This window comes from Lontra canadensis, unplaced genomic scaffold, assembly GCF_010015895.1.
Source record: "Lontra canadensis isolate GAN:19392208 unplaced genomic scaffold, GSC_riverotter_1.0 scaffold1, whole genome shotgun sequence".
Taxonomy (NCBI): Eukaryota; Metazoa; Chordata; class Mammalia; order Carnivora; family Mustelidae; genus Lontra; species Lontra canadensis.
The window spans coordinates 73,132,318-73,145,832 of NW_022630995.1; the positions used below are offsets into that span (position 1 = coordinate 73,132,318).

General features: G+C 35.1%; 1 pseudogene; it reads right to left on the minus strand.

The window, feature by feature from the left end:
• Nucleotides 1-8,963: 8,963 nt before the first annotated feature.
• LOC116865583 lies at nucleotides 8,964-11,272 on the minus strand (annotated as a pseudogene).
• Nucleotides 11,273-13,515: the final 2,243 nt, after the last annotated feature.

Here is a 13,515-nt window from a genome sequence, read left to right on the forward strand (position 1 = left end):
GTTCTATTCCATTAATCTGGATGTCTATCTTTAGGATAGTGCATTGTTTTGATTATTGTAACTTTGTGCTTATTGGCAATTTGGATATCATCTTTAAAGAAACGTCTATTCAAGTCTTTGGCCTGTTTTCGAATTAGGTTATTTTATTTATAGATATTTATTTATATTTTTGCTGTGGAGTTTCAGGGGTTCTCTATCCTGAATATTAATCCATTATCATATATATGATTTGCAAATATTTTCTCCCATTCCCTGGTTGCCATTCCATGCTGTTGATAGTGTCCATTAATGCACAAACATTTTTGATTGTTATGAAACCCAGTTTGTCTATTTTTCCTTTTGTTGCCATTGCCTTTGATGTCATATCTAAGAAATTATTGCCAAATACAATGTTATGAGTATTTGCCTTATGTTTTCTTCTAAGATTTTTGTAATATTAGGTCTTACCTTTAGGTCGTGGACTAATTTTGAGTTAATTACTGTATATGGTGTTAGGTAAGGGTCCAACTTCATTCTTTTCCAGATTTCCCAGGATCATTTATTGAAAAGACTTTCCTATCCTCAGTGAATCCTTATCAAAAATTGTTTGATCATATATGTGAGAGTTTATTTCTGGGACCCTTATTCTATCCCATGGGTGTATATGTCTATCTTTATGATAGTACTACATTGTTTTGATCACTGTAGCTTTACAGCAAGTTTTGAAATCAGGAAGTATGAATCTTCTAGCTCTGTTCTTTTTCAGGATTGTCCTGGCAATTCAGGGTCTCTTGAGATTCCCTATGAAATATAGGATGGGTTTTTCTATCTCTGCAAAAGATATCATCAGAATTTTGATAGGGATTGTAGTCTATGGATAGCTTTGGGTAATACTAATATTTTAATACTAAGTTGTACAATGCATAAACATAACTTTTTTCATTTATTTATGTCTTTAATTTCTTTCAGAATGTATTTTAGTTTTAATTATACATCTTTTACCTTCTTAGTTAATTCCTATTTTATTCTTTATTTTTTTAAGTGTTCAATGATTCATTAGTTGTGTGTAACACCCTGGACTCATCATAACATGTGCCCTCCTTAATACCCATCAACAGGCTTTTAAAAAAAATAATACTTTTGTAAATGGAATTGTTTTCTTAAATTCACTTTCAGATTGTTCATTGTTAGTGAATAGCAATACAACTGATTTTTGTGCATTGACTTTGGATTATGCTACTTTACTGAATTTTTAGTTCTAAATTCTGTGTGTGTGTGTGTGTTTGTGTATGCATGTATGTTCATGTGTAAATTTTAGGATTTTGTATATATAAGATATCATCCACAAACATAATTTTATTATTTCCTTTTTAATATGGACAACATTATTTCTTATCTTAGACTAATAGCTCTGGCTAGAATTTTCAGCACTATGAATAGTGGTAAAATCTAGCATCCGTTCCTTTTTCCTGATCTTAGGGGAAATGTTTTCAATTGCTTAGCATTGTATCATGTTTGCTGTGGGTTTTTCATATTGACTTTTATTATGTTGAGGTAGTATCTTCTTATTCTTAGTTTGTTGAGTATTTTCATTGTGAAAATGTATTGACTTTTTATCTGCTTTTTGGTATCTGTTGAGATGATCACTTTTTTGTCTTCATTCTGTTAATATGGTATAGTTAATTGATCAATTGTTCTATAATGAAGCATCCTTATCTTTCAGGAATAAATCCCACTTGGTCATGGTGTAACTCCTTTTAATATGCCACTAAATTTGGTTTGCTAGTATTTTGCTAAGGATTTTCAATTCAGTCTTTAAAAGGGATATTGTCTGTGTTTTTCTTTTCCGTCTATATTTTTCTTTTCTTATACTGTTTTTGTCTGGCTTTGATACCAAGCTTACACTGATCTCATAGAATGAGTCAAGAAGTGTTCTTTCCTTTTCAGTTATTTGGAAAAGTTTGGGAGGGGATGGTGTTAGTTTTTTTGTTTGTTTGTTTGTTTGTTTGTTTGTTTAATGGTAGAATTCAGTGAAGCCTTCAGATCCAGGAATTTTAATTACTGATTTAATTACTTAATTAACTCTAGGTCTATTCAGATTTTCTATTTCTTCAAGGTTTATCTTCTATAAGTTTTTGTTACTAGGAATTTGTCCATTTAATCTAGGTTATTCACTTTGTTGGCGTGCAATTGCTCACTATACTCTTTTATGATCTTTTTAATTTCTGTATAATTGTTAGTAATAGCCCCATTTTAATCCACGTAGTAAAGATCTGTGTATTTTGTGGATTTTCAAAGACCAAATTTTTGTTTCATTGATTTTCTCAAATTTTTAAAATATTCTCCATTTTATTTTTCTTTTCTCTAATCTTTATTATATCCTTCTTTTTGCTAGCTTTGGGTTTGGCTTGGTTCTTCTTTTTCTTCCTTAGACTATAAAGTTAGGTTATTTAAGAGCTTTCTTGTTTTTTAATGAAAATGTTTATAGCTACAAGGATCCCCATTTGCACTGTTTTTGCCTCTCCCATAAGTTGTGGTACATTGTGTATTTCATTTTCATTTATTATTTTTCCATTTTTGTAATTTCCCTTGTAATCTATTCTTTGATCCATTGATTACTTAAGAGCATGTTATTTATTTTCCACAAATTTTGAATTTTTCAGTTTTTCTTCTGTTATTCATTTCTAACTTCCTCCTGTTGTGGTCAGAGACTTGACTTTGTATGACATCTTTAAAAAAAAAAAATTAGTTGATACTCAATCTGTGACCTAACCCATGATCTGTCTTGGAAAGTATCCCATATATCTTGAAAAGAATGTGTATTCTGTTGTTGAGTGTTCTGTAAAGGCCTTTTAGATCTAATTGTTTTTTCTGTTGTTGAAGTCCTTTATATCCTTATCTTCTATCTGGTTGTTCTTTTCATTATTAAGAATGGGGTCATTAAGTCTCCAGCTGTTATTATAGAACTGTCTATTTCTCTCTTTAATTCTGTCAATTTTCCCACCATATATCTTAATACTATGTTATTAGGTGTGTTGATGTTTATAATTATTATGCATTCTTGCTGTGTTGGAAATTTATTGATGTGTAAGGATCATTTTGTCTCTTGTACTTTTTTTTAATTTCAAGTCTATTTTGCTCTCTTCTAGTTACTATTTACATGGAACATATTTTCCTATCCTTGTGCTTTCAACGTGTCGAGTCTTTATATGTAAAGTAAGTGTTCTGTAGAGAGCATACAGTTAGATCATTTAATTCATTCTTTCAGTTTCTATCTTTTGATTGGAGAGTTTAATACACTTATATTTGAAGGGATTACTCATAAGGGGGACTTGTTTATGTCATTTTGCTATTTGTTTCCTATATTCCCATATAGGATTTGTGTTCCGTGTTTCTCACATGACTGCCTTCTTTTGTGTTTAGCTAATTTTTTTGTAGTGAAATACCTAAATTCCTTTCTCTTTTATGTATATTCTGTATCTATTTTCCTTACGGTTTCCATGTGGATTATGTTTAACATCCTACAGTTATAGCAATTTAACTTGAATTGCTACAAGTTTAACTTCAATAATATGCAAAGACTCTGCTCTTTACAGCTCTATCTCCATTTTTTTCAATTGCTGATGTAAGAAATTAGATCTTTATATATGTTTTATGGTGTGTCCAAAAACGAACAAATAATTTTTAATACATTTATAACTTAAATTATGTAGAAAGCAAAATGTGGGAGAAAGTTACAACAATACTAGCTTTTGGACTAGCCACTGTTCTTTCAAAGTGTTAGTCTCTTAAATCATGTGAAACATAAAAAGTATAGTTACACACCAGTATTACAACAGTGCTATCTCTTTAGATTGCTCAAATATTTACCTTTATTGACATCTTTATTTTTTCACCCTGTCTAGTGTCCTTTCATTTTGACCTACAATCCCTTTAGTATTTCTTGTATGGCAGTCCAGTGACACCAAATCCCCTCAGCTTTTGAAGGACAGTTTTGCTGGACTAGATTCTTAGTTGACATTTTTTTTTCTTTTAACAATTTGAACATATCAACCCACTGCCTTCTCTCCTCCAGAGTTTCTGAAATCTCCTCCAGAGTTTCTTGTTTGTGACAGGTTGTTTCTCTTTTGTTCCTTTCAAGATTCTCTGTCTTTGGCTTTCAAATATATTTCGTATGGGTCTCTTTGGCTCATTATACTTGGAGTTCGTTCAGCTTCTGGGCTGTTTACATACATGTCTTTCATCAAATTTAGAAAGTTTGGCTACTAATTCTTCAAGCATTTCTTCTACTTGCTAACCCTCTCTTCTCTGGGACTCCCAAAACGTGTATGTTTTCCATTTGTTTTGTTGATTATTGTATGTGCTATGCTGAATATTATTACCCTAAGGTATAAACTTCAGTTCTTCTCAGGTCCTTTATCATCCTACATCTTTTCCTAGGCATTCATGGTCACTTTTGAATTTTTGTCATACATAAGATTGCTTTTGAGTGTCCTAGTTTTTGTTTGTTTGTTTTTTAAGATTTTATTTATTTATTTGAAAGGGAGAAAGAGAGAGAGTAAGAGTGCAAGAGCAGGGGGAGGGAGAAACAGACTCCCCGCTGAGCAGGGATTCCCAACATGAAGCTGGATCTCAGGACACTGGGATTATGACCTGAGCCAAAGGTAGTCTTTTAACTGACTGAGTCACCCAGGCGCCTGTTGAGTGGCCTATTTTTAATGTTTGTTTCCCAAAGCGGGACTTTTAAATGTCTTAGAAATCATGTCAGCCAGAGGGAGAGCGTTTGTAGCAATGAGAAGAAACACAAAAATAGGGGCTGCCTCTGTGTGTGTATCTCTGTAATCAGAAAGAGCAGTCTGCAGTCAGAGCACAGATCTCCTGTATTTGGAGGGGAGGGTCTTTTTGGTCCACACTGGTTCCCACAAATTGTGTGCAAGCTGCTCTTGAGATGCATGCACTGCTGTCTGCCATATGGTTACTGGACGGGGATGATGTGTAGCTGCTACTGTGCTCTAAGCTGAAATGGATTAAAATTAACTGTAGTTTACCCTCTGAGCCTTCTCCTGGAATTTGCAAGGTTCTAATAGATTCTAGAGTTCCAAAACATTTACATCAGACAGATTCCACCAATGCAATTCTTATATAGGTGGAAAAGCATATTCCTGGTGTTTCCTACTTTGCCATCTTCCCAGAATCCTTTGGTATGTATAATTTCATATTAAAAATACAGTGTGTAATTAATATAATTAAGTTAAGCATTTAGTAGGTGTAGTAGACTAATAAATCAGCAAGAAAAACTTATATTAGCTTATTCTATGAAGACAGTAAATAGAGAATGTCCTAGGATATTGAGTATATGTAGAATTGATAAAATCAATTGAAAAAATTGATTCATTCTTGACAGGAGAATAAGAATGAAAACAAGATAAAAGGATGCTTTTGGGGCCTTACAATTTTTAATAAGGTTTTACCCTATAAAATGTTCTTCAGACTTTATTCTTTTTCTTCTTTGCACTTGCCAATAAGTGACACGCTAACTTGTTTATTTTATAGTGCTTGTCTCTCCAACTAGAACAAGAGCTCTGCAAAGGCAGGAGTTTTCTCTCATTCACTCTTGCATCTCTATTAGGTTCCAAGAAGATATTTTCAGTGCTCAACAGGTAAACTTACTCAGTTCAGTGTGTTTAAATATGTATGTATAAAATGTAATCTCTTAAACATTCTGATACAGAGTTAATATTTTATTGTCAGTGGGAGAGAACCAAAATTTATATATCATTTTGTGTACCCTAAATTTTTTCCTTTTTTACATTTTTATTATTATAACATGTTTACTGAATATATTTGGCTTATGTTTATGAAAAAAGAAACACTGTTTTTCTGAGCTAGGTTTAAATAAGGGAAAGGATGTACCAATAAATAAAACAGGTGACACAGGTAGAGAACTTACTCTAGACTTTTCTCTTCACATAAAGACTGAAATATTTAACAGTCAGTTTCTCACTCAGAATGGGAGCTTATCATAATTTGATAAATGTCACATTCTCAGAGGGTATAGTAAGGATTTTTAGTAGCTTGAAAATTAATCATTAACTTAAACTATATTAAAGATTAAGAAAATTCAGTATTTAATTCCACTTATAGAAGAGATTAGTTTTTCAGATCTCTCAAATCATTCAGAATTGAAATCATGTTTATTTCCTCATTAGATACCACATTCTATAATTTCTTCTTTAGAAAAATAAAAAATTATTAGTGTTATATACAAAGTCATATTAATAGAAGCATTATTTTTCAAGTATACTGTGATAATTAATATTATTATCTAGCCTACTGGGATAGATTGTACTTTGGTGAATGTCATTGAAAGATTCACATACAGAAAAAAAATATTTAACATAATTACTCAATCTTAAATCAAAATGGGGACATGCACTGAAAATGTCCTTTGAAAAGAAATATGCTAAAGAATTGTGTAAGACTTACTCATATATGGTTATTATACTAGTTTTCGAGTAATTGTAAAAGAATCACTATTTTATTTCATTCTCCCCTGCTGAAGCACTATTTAATGTTTTGCAATCAAAGAAATACATAAGAGTGGAGGAATAAAGAGACACAGTACTTTTAGATTTTACATTACCCCTTACTGAGTAACATCTTACTTGAACAAGTTTTTATATCTCTTCATTTGTGGGAAAACTAGCTCATGCATGTATTAGTGATAGAAAGGAAGTTGTCATACTGAGAACAAATAATTTTGTGTGAGACTCACAAAAGAAATAGTTTATTTAATGAGCAATTAAAGGTCATGGGAGTTTGATAATTTTGGAGACTTAAAAGAAAATGTAGTATATACCATTTGTAATATTTATTTGATTATTTGAATAAGTAGGAAGGCCTTTATGTTGACTTTACAGTACAAAATTACATCTGCTACAAGTCGGGCTGCTTTAGAAAAATAACTAGTGCAAATGGTAAAAATGATTTGGAGGTTCACAAAATAAAAAGATGATGGTTCAACTTAAAATTTTTTTACTTTGTAATGGTGCAAAAATGATACACATTCAATAGAAACTATACTTAAATTTTTGAATTTTGAACTTTTTTGTGGGCTAGTGATATGTGTGGTATGATACTTTCTCATGACACTGGGTAGTAGCAATGAGCCACATCTCCCAGCCAGCCACGCGATCATGAAGGTAAGCAGCCAGTGTAATAACACTTACAACCATCCTGTACCCATTCTGTTTCTCACTTTCAGAAAAATATTTAATAAATTATATGAGATAGTCAACATAATAAAATAAGCTTTGTGTTAGATAATTTTGTCCAACTGTAGGTGAATTTAAGTGTCCTGAGCACAAAGTAGACTAGTTCAGTTATGATGTTCAGTAGGTTAGGTGTATTAAATGCATTTTTGACTTAGGATGATTTTACTTACTATGTTTATGGCTTATGAGGATACAGCTCTAATGTGAGTCAAGGAAGATCTGCATACAATTGTATTTTTGGTATTTCATAGAGTCATGGAACTGAAAGACACATTAAAGTTTACCAAATCCAAAATCCTAATTTTTCAAATAAGAACCAAAATGTTTATATTAATACTAGAAAATGTGCTCACTGATGGAAGCCATATCTGTAATGACTTAAATGCACATAACATTTTTGGTAAATTTCTGTAGTTTAGTGAATTACCCACTAATGTGTGTGTTTTCTGCTATATGTATTTTTTTGTTTTATCAGAGTTCACATCTCATTCTTGTTTTTAAGCCTCATGTTGTCTGCAGTATGGACATTTTCCTCTTCAGTACCCAAGAAACTCCTATTTGTCATTGAAGGAACAAATCTTATGTGTCACTCATTCCCTAACATAGGTAATAATGGCTTCCCACTCTGGTCTACCATAGCACTATGCTTAAAACCCTAGAATAGTGCATGCTACTTTTTTTTTTTTTTTTTTTAAGGAATGAACAGAATTTGATTTTTTTTTTTAGATAATACTTAAATTTTAAGAAAGCTAAAATTTTAAAATTTAAAACATGTTGGCTAGATTTATGTATACATTATATTTATGTAATGATTCTAATTTTACCTTTCCAAGAGCAGTTGCCCAGGAGGAAAGAAAGGTAAGCTGTAGTAGTCTTTGGGGCTTATACCATCTTCCCAGGGCAGGTGTCCCATATCAAACCAAAGAATTAAAGTGAAGAAGCAAGCATCCCTTTCCCTCCCCCTCTCCACTGCTCCCTTTTGTTTTTATCTGAAGCATTTCTAAACAAAACAAACAGACAAACAAACAAATGAAAAAACCAAACGCAAAATTAGGTTTGGAATAAAAAGTTAGGTGACTACCCCAATTCAGAACTGTGTTGGCACAGGCAGGACAGGCACAGGCAGGACATGAATTGCCCCTCATCTACAGGGACACAGTGACAGAAGTCCAAGCCACACATAAAAGTCATTTGCAATCTCTGAACAAAGACACAGCTAGGATAAACTACAAAATGAGTGGATTTGGCCAGACTGGCTATCACGTGGCTTCCAGTCAGGAAGACTAGCTTCTAAGCTCAGCTGGGAAGACTCACCCTCTCTGCTAAGGCAGGTGCAAAATAGAAAGTCCATCATGCTCTGGCACCAAACTTCTGTTACAAAAAAGAACTATACTGAGAGCAAAGTAGATCAATAAAGTGAAAATGTTTACCATACTTGTGGGGTAAAGTAATAGTCAATAGTTTAAAATTTATGTATGCTATAAAACAGTGTGGCAAACTATAGTCCTAAACAAATAAACCAAATACAGTCCTGTAAGGACATTAAATTTGAGAGTACACCCAGTGAATTACTAAATCCTGAGAGCCCATAATCTGCCTGTCCATTATATAGTTTTTTCCAGGTAACCAGGGTTTTTCCAGGGTGTTTCTTGTTTCATAGAGGCTCTGAAAAACTTCTTCTTCTTCTTTATTTTTTAAGGTATTAAGAAATTATAAGCCAAAAATTTTAAACCCTAATGTTATAGGCAAATCTTCATTTTTATAGAATATAAAACACTCTGCTTCTTCCACTTCTAATAGCTCATTAAGGGAATCCACTACTAGATTATGTCCCTGCAGCGTTTCCAGGTAGCAGAGCACAGCTCACTCAGTCCTTGCAAATGCTATACAGGAGTGATGAGCTTCAAGTCTTGCACTTCTGGCATTCCACTTATTCTAGGAATTGGGATGATTCGTAATTTGATACAAGAATGATTATCCTCTTCTGCCTTGGTTATTTGGGGGGGGGGGTGTTGCTGTAACCTGTTCTCTCTCTTTTAAAGCCAAGACTTTTCAAATTCCTTCTTACTGCAGTGCTCTTCTATGGATGGTATATGCATTTCGGCAACTACAAAGGCATAGGTCACTCCTGTGATTCTGTTTCGGTCTGGCAAATATTAACAACTTCTTCTGACTCTTGTATCAGTGTTGCCCCATTTCTAATAGCATCTTCTTACAGCTCAATAACATCAAAAGTGCCTTTACTTGCCAACAACTTTGCTTTGCAGATTCAGAATTTAGCAGATTTTTTCAGCCTCAGGAACATCAGACAATATGGTAAATATTTAATTAGAAAGTATACCCCCTTCAATGATCTGCAGACATTCTGTTAGAGTGTTGTTAATTTTATAGTACTGTTCAAGTTGTACTTTCTTTTCTTCATCTTTTTCCATACTCTTCTAGAATGAAATATTAATTCCCTCTATTATTTTTCTTTTTAAGTTCCATAGAAGACTGTTTTTAGATTTTTTGCCTTAGATTTCTCCCATTCTTCTAGTTTTTTTTTCCCCTCAATCCTCTGGTGTCATCTTCTAAATATTTGGATTAGTTTGGGTCCCATTTGGGACTCTTCTTGCATTTACAGGTTGGTCACCATATTGAGTTTTGGGAGCTGTCTTATTGAGAAACTGGTTCCAGGGAAGTATTTTTTTTTCAATTTGGAGTCCAAATTCTGTGCTTTGCGATGATAGCTGTTGGTGCATTTATTCCCATTAGTGCTGTTTTCTGTTATGTTAGGGGTGTTTAGAATGACTGAATTAAAATTGCCAACTGTCAAATTAGGATTTTGGCTTAAGGCTTTTGATATTTTGCAGTGCACGTGATGTCTGAGATCTAAAAGAGTTTTAGTGGAGTTCTGGTCTTGCTTAATGTTTGGATATCTGTTATTATAGCCTCCCTGAAGCACACTGGGGATGTCCAAGATTTGGTTTGCCTTACACCTTAATTTCATTTTGTCTTTCTTAATTATCCTTGTGAACTTTATATCCTTTATGTCTTTGACTACTTGTTTCTTTGATGTTTGAGTCCTACTAAGGGTCTGAATATAATAAGAGGGAACTTTGGGAGTTTTTCTTCTGGTCTTACAAGATTTGGTCCTCTCGAGAGTTGCTGTGACTTTACTGATGGAATCTTAACTTGTGTTTATCTAACAAATTATCTATTACTTCTTTCAGAACAGCACTATTCCCTGAACTTTTGCCCAAGCCTTGTTTAGGAGCCAAATTGCTCTTGGTTTGATTATAAGAGTTAGTCTTTGGTTTACCTATTATCCATAATTCAGGAATTTGTCTTCCTTTCAGAGTCTGAGAAAGTTTGGGGCAAGTTTCTTTGTGTTTATCTCTTTTAGAAAGCGATCTAAGGATTCATTTCAGCAAGGTTATTGTCCACAGGGTGGACAATATTTATGTAATGATTCTAATTTTACCTTTCCAAGAGCAGTTGCCCAGGAGGAAAGAAAGGTAAGCTGTAGTAGTCTTTGGGGCTTATACCATCTTATACCAGCACATTTAACATTTCCTTGATTTGCTACCTGCCATCTTGCAGTTTTCAATTCTTGTATATTTGGTGATGCCACAGCTTTTCTAAACAGTTCTCCAGTAATGAATGATCCAGCTTCATGCTGTTCTTGACTATTGCTGGAAGGCTTACAGTTTAAGTTAGAAGACATACATCCTGAAGTCAGCCTTTGGCCTAGAAGTTCGGGTGGCTCCAACTTTGGCTTCTGGATCCTGTGATATTGGCAGGTCTGGGCTGGAATTTAATGCCGATGGGTCTTAGATCTTTGATAGGCAAAGCAGCATGATTTGTAACATCCTTTTTGAGTATAATAATAGATTTAGAAGGTAGAATATTCAAACAATTACTCTTAGCTTTTTAATATGCTTGGTGTTGTGGCACTTCAGTTTTCCCTTGGCTGCTAGGTACTGCTGGAGCTTTCCCTGCCACTCTTTAGCAGCTGTGGATGGCCCCAGTGGCACCATAACTCTTATGTGACAGTTTTTCTTCCATTTTTTCAAAAAATTTAATTGTTTAGTGTATCTTTCACGGAACCATCAGAAGGATCTTCCTGAAAAAACACTTAATCCTTAGTTTAAGGACCAACTTCAATGATAGAACAGAATCAAAAGTTGCTAATTTTAATGGGAAGAAGAAGTTTAAAAGGGACACCTGAATTGATGAACCTTGATCAAAACCTGTGTCTGGGGGCACCTGGGTGGCTCAGTGGGTTAAAGCCTCTGCCTTCAGCTTGTTAGGGTCCGTGATCAAAGGAATGAGACTGATATAAAGCAAAAATCAAACAAAGCTTTATTTCACACCAAGCATCAAAAATCAAACTGACCCGTCAGGGCTGTCTCTTATGAAAAGACGATGACGACGATTCTGACAAGGTCACTTCCAAGAAGGCCACTCTGGATGAGGCTGCTCCGCAGAGGAGGCCGCTCCCTGGTTGGAGCCGCTCCCAAGAAGAGGCCACTCCCAAGAAGGCCGCTGCTGGTGAGGTTGCTCCCTGGACAGGGCTGCTACCAATAAGAGGCCACTCTGGAGGAAGCCGCTCCCTGGAATGACACAGCTCTGGTGAGGCAGCGGCTCAGGGTTCTCAGCGAGGTTGCTGGCGTCTAGGCCTTCCCCGTGGTGCCGCTGCCGAGGGTCGTGGTGTGTGGGCGGGGCCGCTGGCATTGGGGCCGCTGGCGGTGGGACCGCTGGCAGTGCTTATAGCTCTTACAAGAGCTGTTACAGCTCCTATAGCTCTTACAAGAGCTGTTACAGCCCCTATAGCTCTTACAAGAGCTGTTACAGCTCTCCTTCTGCTCCTGCCAACTCTTCTGCTGCTGCTGCTGCCGCCAACTCTTCTCCTTCTGCTTCTTCTTCCTTCTTCTTCCTCTGACAGCTCTCCTTCTGCAGCCCCACAGCCTCGCAGACCAACCTTTATGGGGTGGTTGAGCCCCGCCGCTATACAGGTGGCCAATTGAATCCCAATTCACCCCAGTGGATATACTCGCGCCCCACCGATTGGACGTCTCCACCCGGCCTGCCCCGCCCCTACATCCGGGGTCCACAAGCAGGTTCCTCTGGGAGGGGCAGGCCCTTACAAGCTCAGGTCATGATCTCAGGGTCCTGGGATCGAGCCCCATTTGGGCTCTCTGCAGTGGGGAGCCTGCTTCCTCCTCTCTCTCTCTCTCTGCCTGCCTCTCTGCCTACTTGTGATCTCTGTCAAATAAATAAATAAAATCTTTAAAAAAACAAAACAAAACAAAAACCTGTGTCTGGTGCCCAGAAGCCTACAAAACAAACTTATAATTTGCATCAAGTGTTCAATATCTGTTCCATCTTGGTCTTCTGATTTTTCTTGTACAGAAACCCTGTTCTTCACATACCATATCATCATGTCTTAATATATATATTATATAATATATATTATATAATATATACAATAACTTATTATATATATATAATAATTTTAATATGTTATTCCCTCTCCCCTCTACCCACATTCCTTTCTCCAGAGATTGAGGTGAATGAGCTCTTACTAACACTTCCAGGCCCAGATGAAATATGGCTTCCTTGTTGAGTGAGCTCATACACTCAGGTAAAGTCACTGTTTTGTTCCTCATATTTCCTGTTACACTTTTAGTAAAAATCAAAATCTTTGTAATGGGCAGAGGGGCCCTACATTGTTCTTTATAGTTTTCTTGTCTTAAAGCTTTTCCTGTGGTTACTCCCTCTGTCTTCAGTGATCTTAACACAGATACCCACTTAGCTATCTTCTTCACATCCTTTGAGAGTTGCTTAAATGACATCTTCTCAATGAGGCCTATCATGACCACCATATTTAAAATTGCGATTGCCCTACCAATCAGCTTTATGCCATATATTTTTTTCATAGTATTTATCATCTTATAAAAAACTACATAGTTTATTTATTTGACTTATTTTAAATTACTATATCCACACAATAGAATGTAAGTCCCAGGATAGTAAAGGTTTGTCTGTTTTTTTTTTCCCCATTGATATGTACCAAACATCTAGAATATTTCCTATATAATAAAGATTTATTAACTAAATGAAAAATAAATCTTGAACCTCTACTTAACCTCTTTAACCTCTACTTCCTTGTATTTAAAACAGAGGTCATAAGAATTCCTAAGTGAGAAAGCTACTCTGATTAATAAATGAGATGATGCATACAAAGCAGTTAGCATAGTGTCTGATTCATCATACTCAA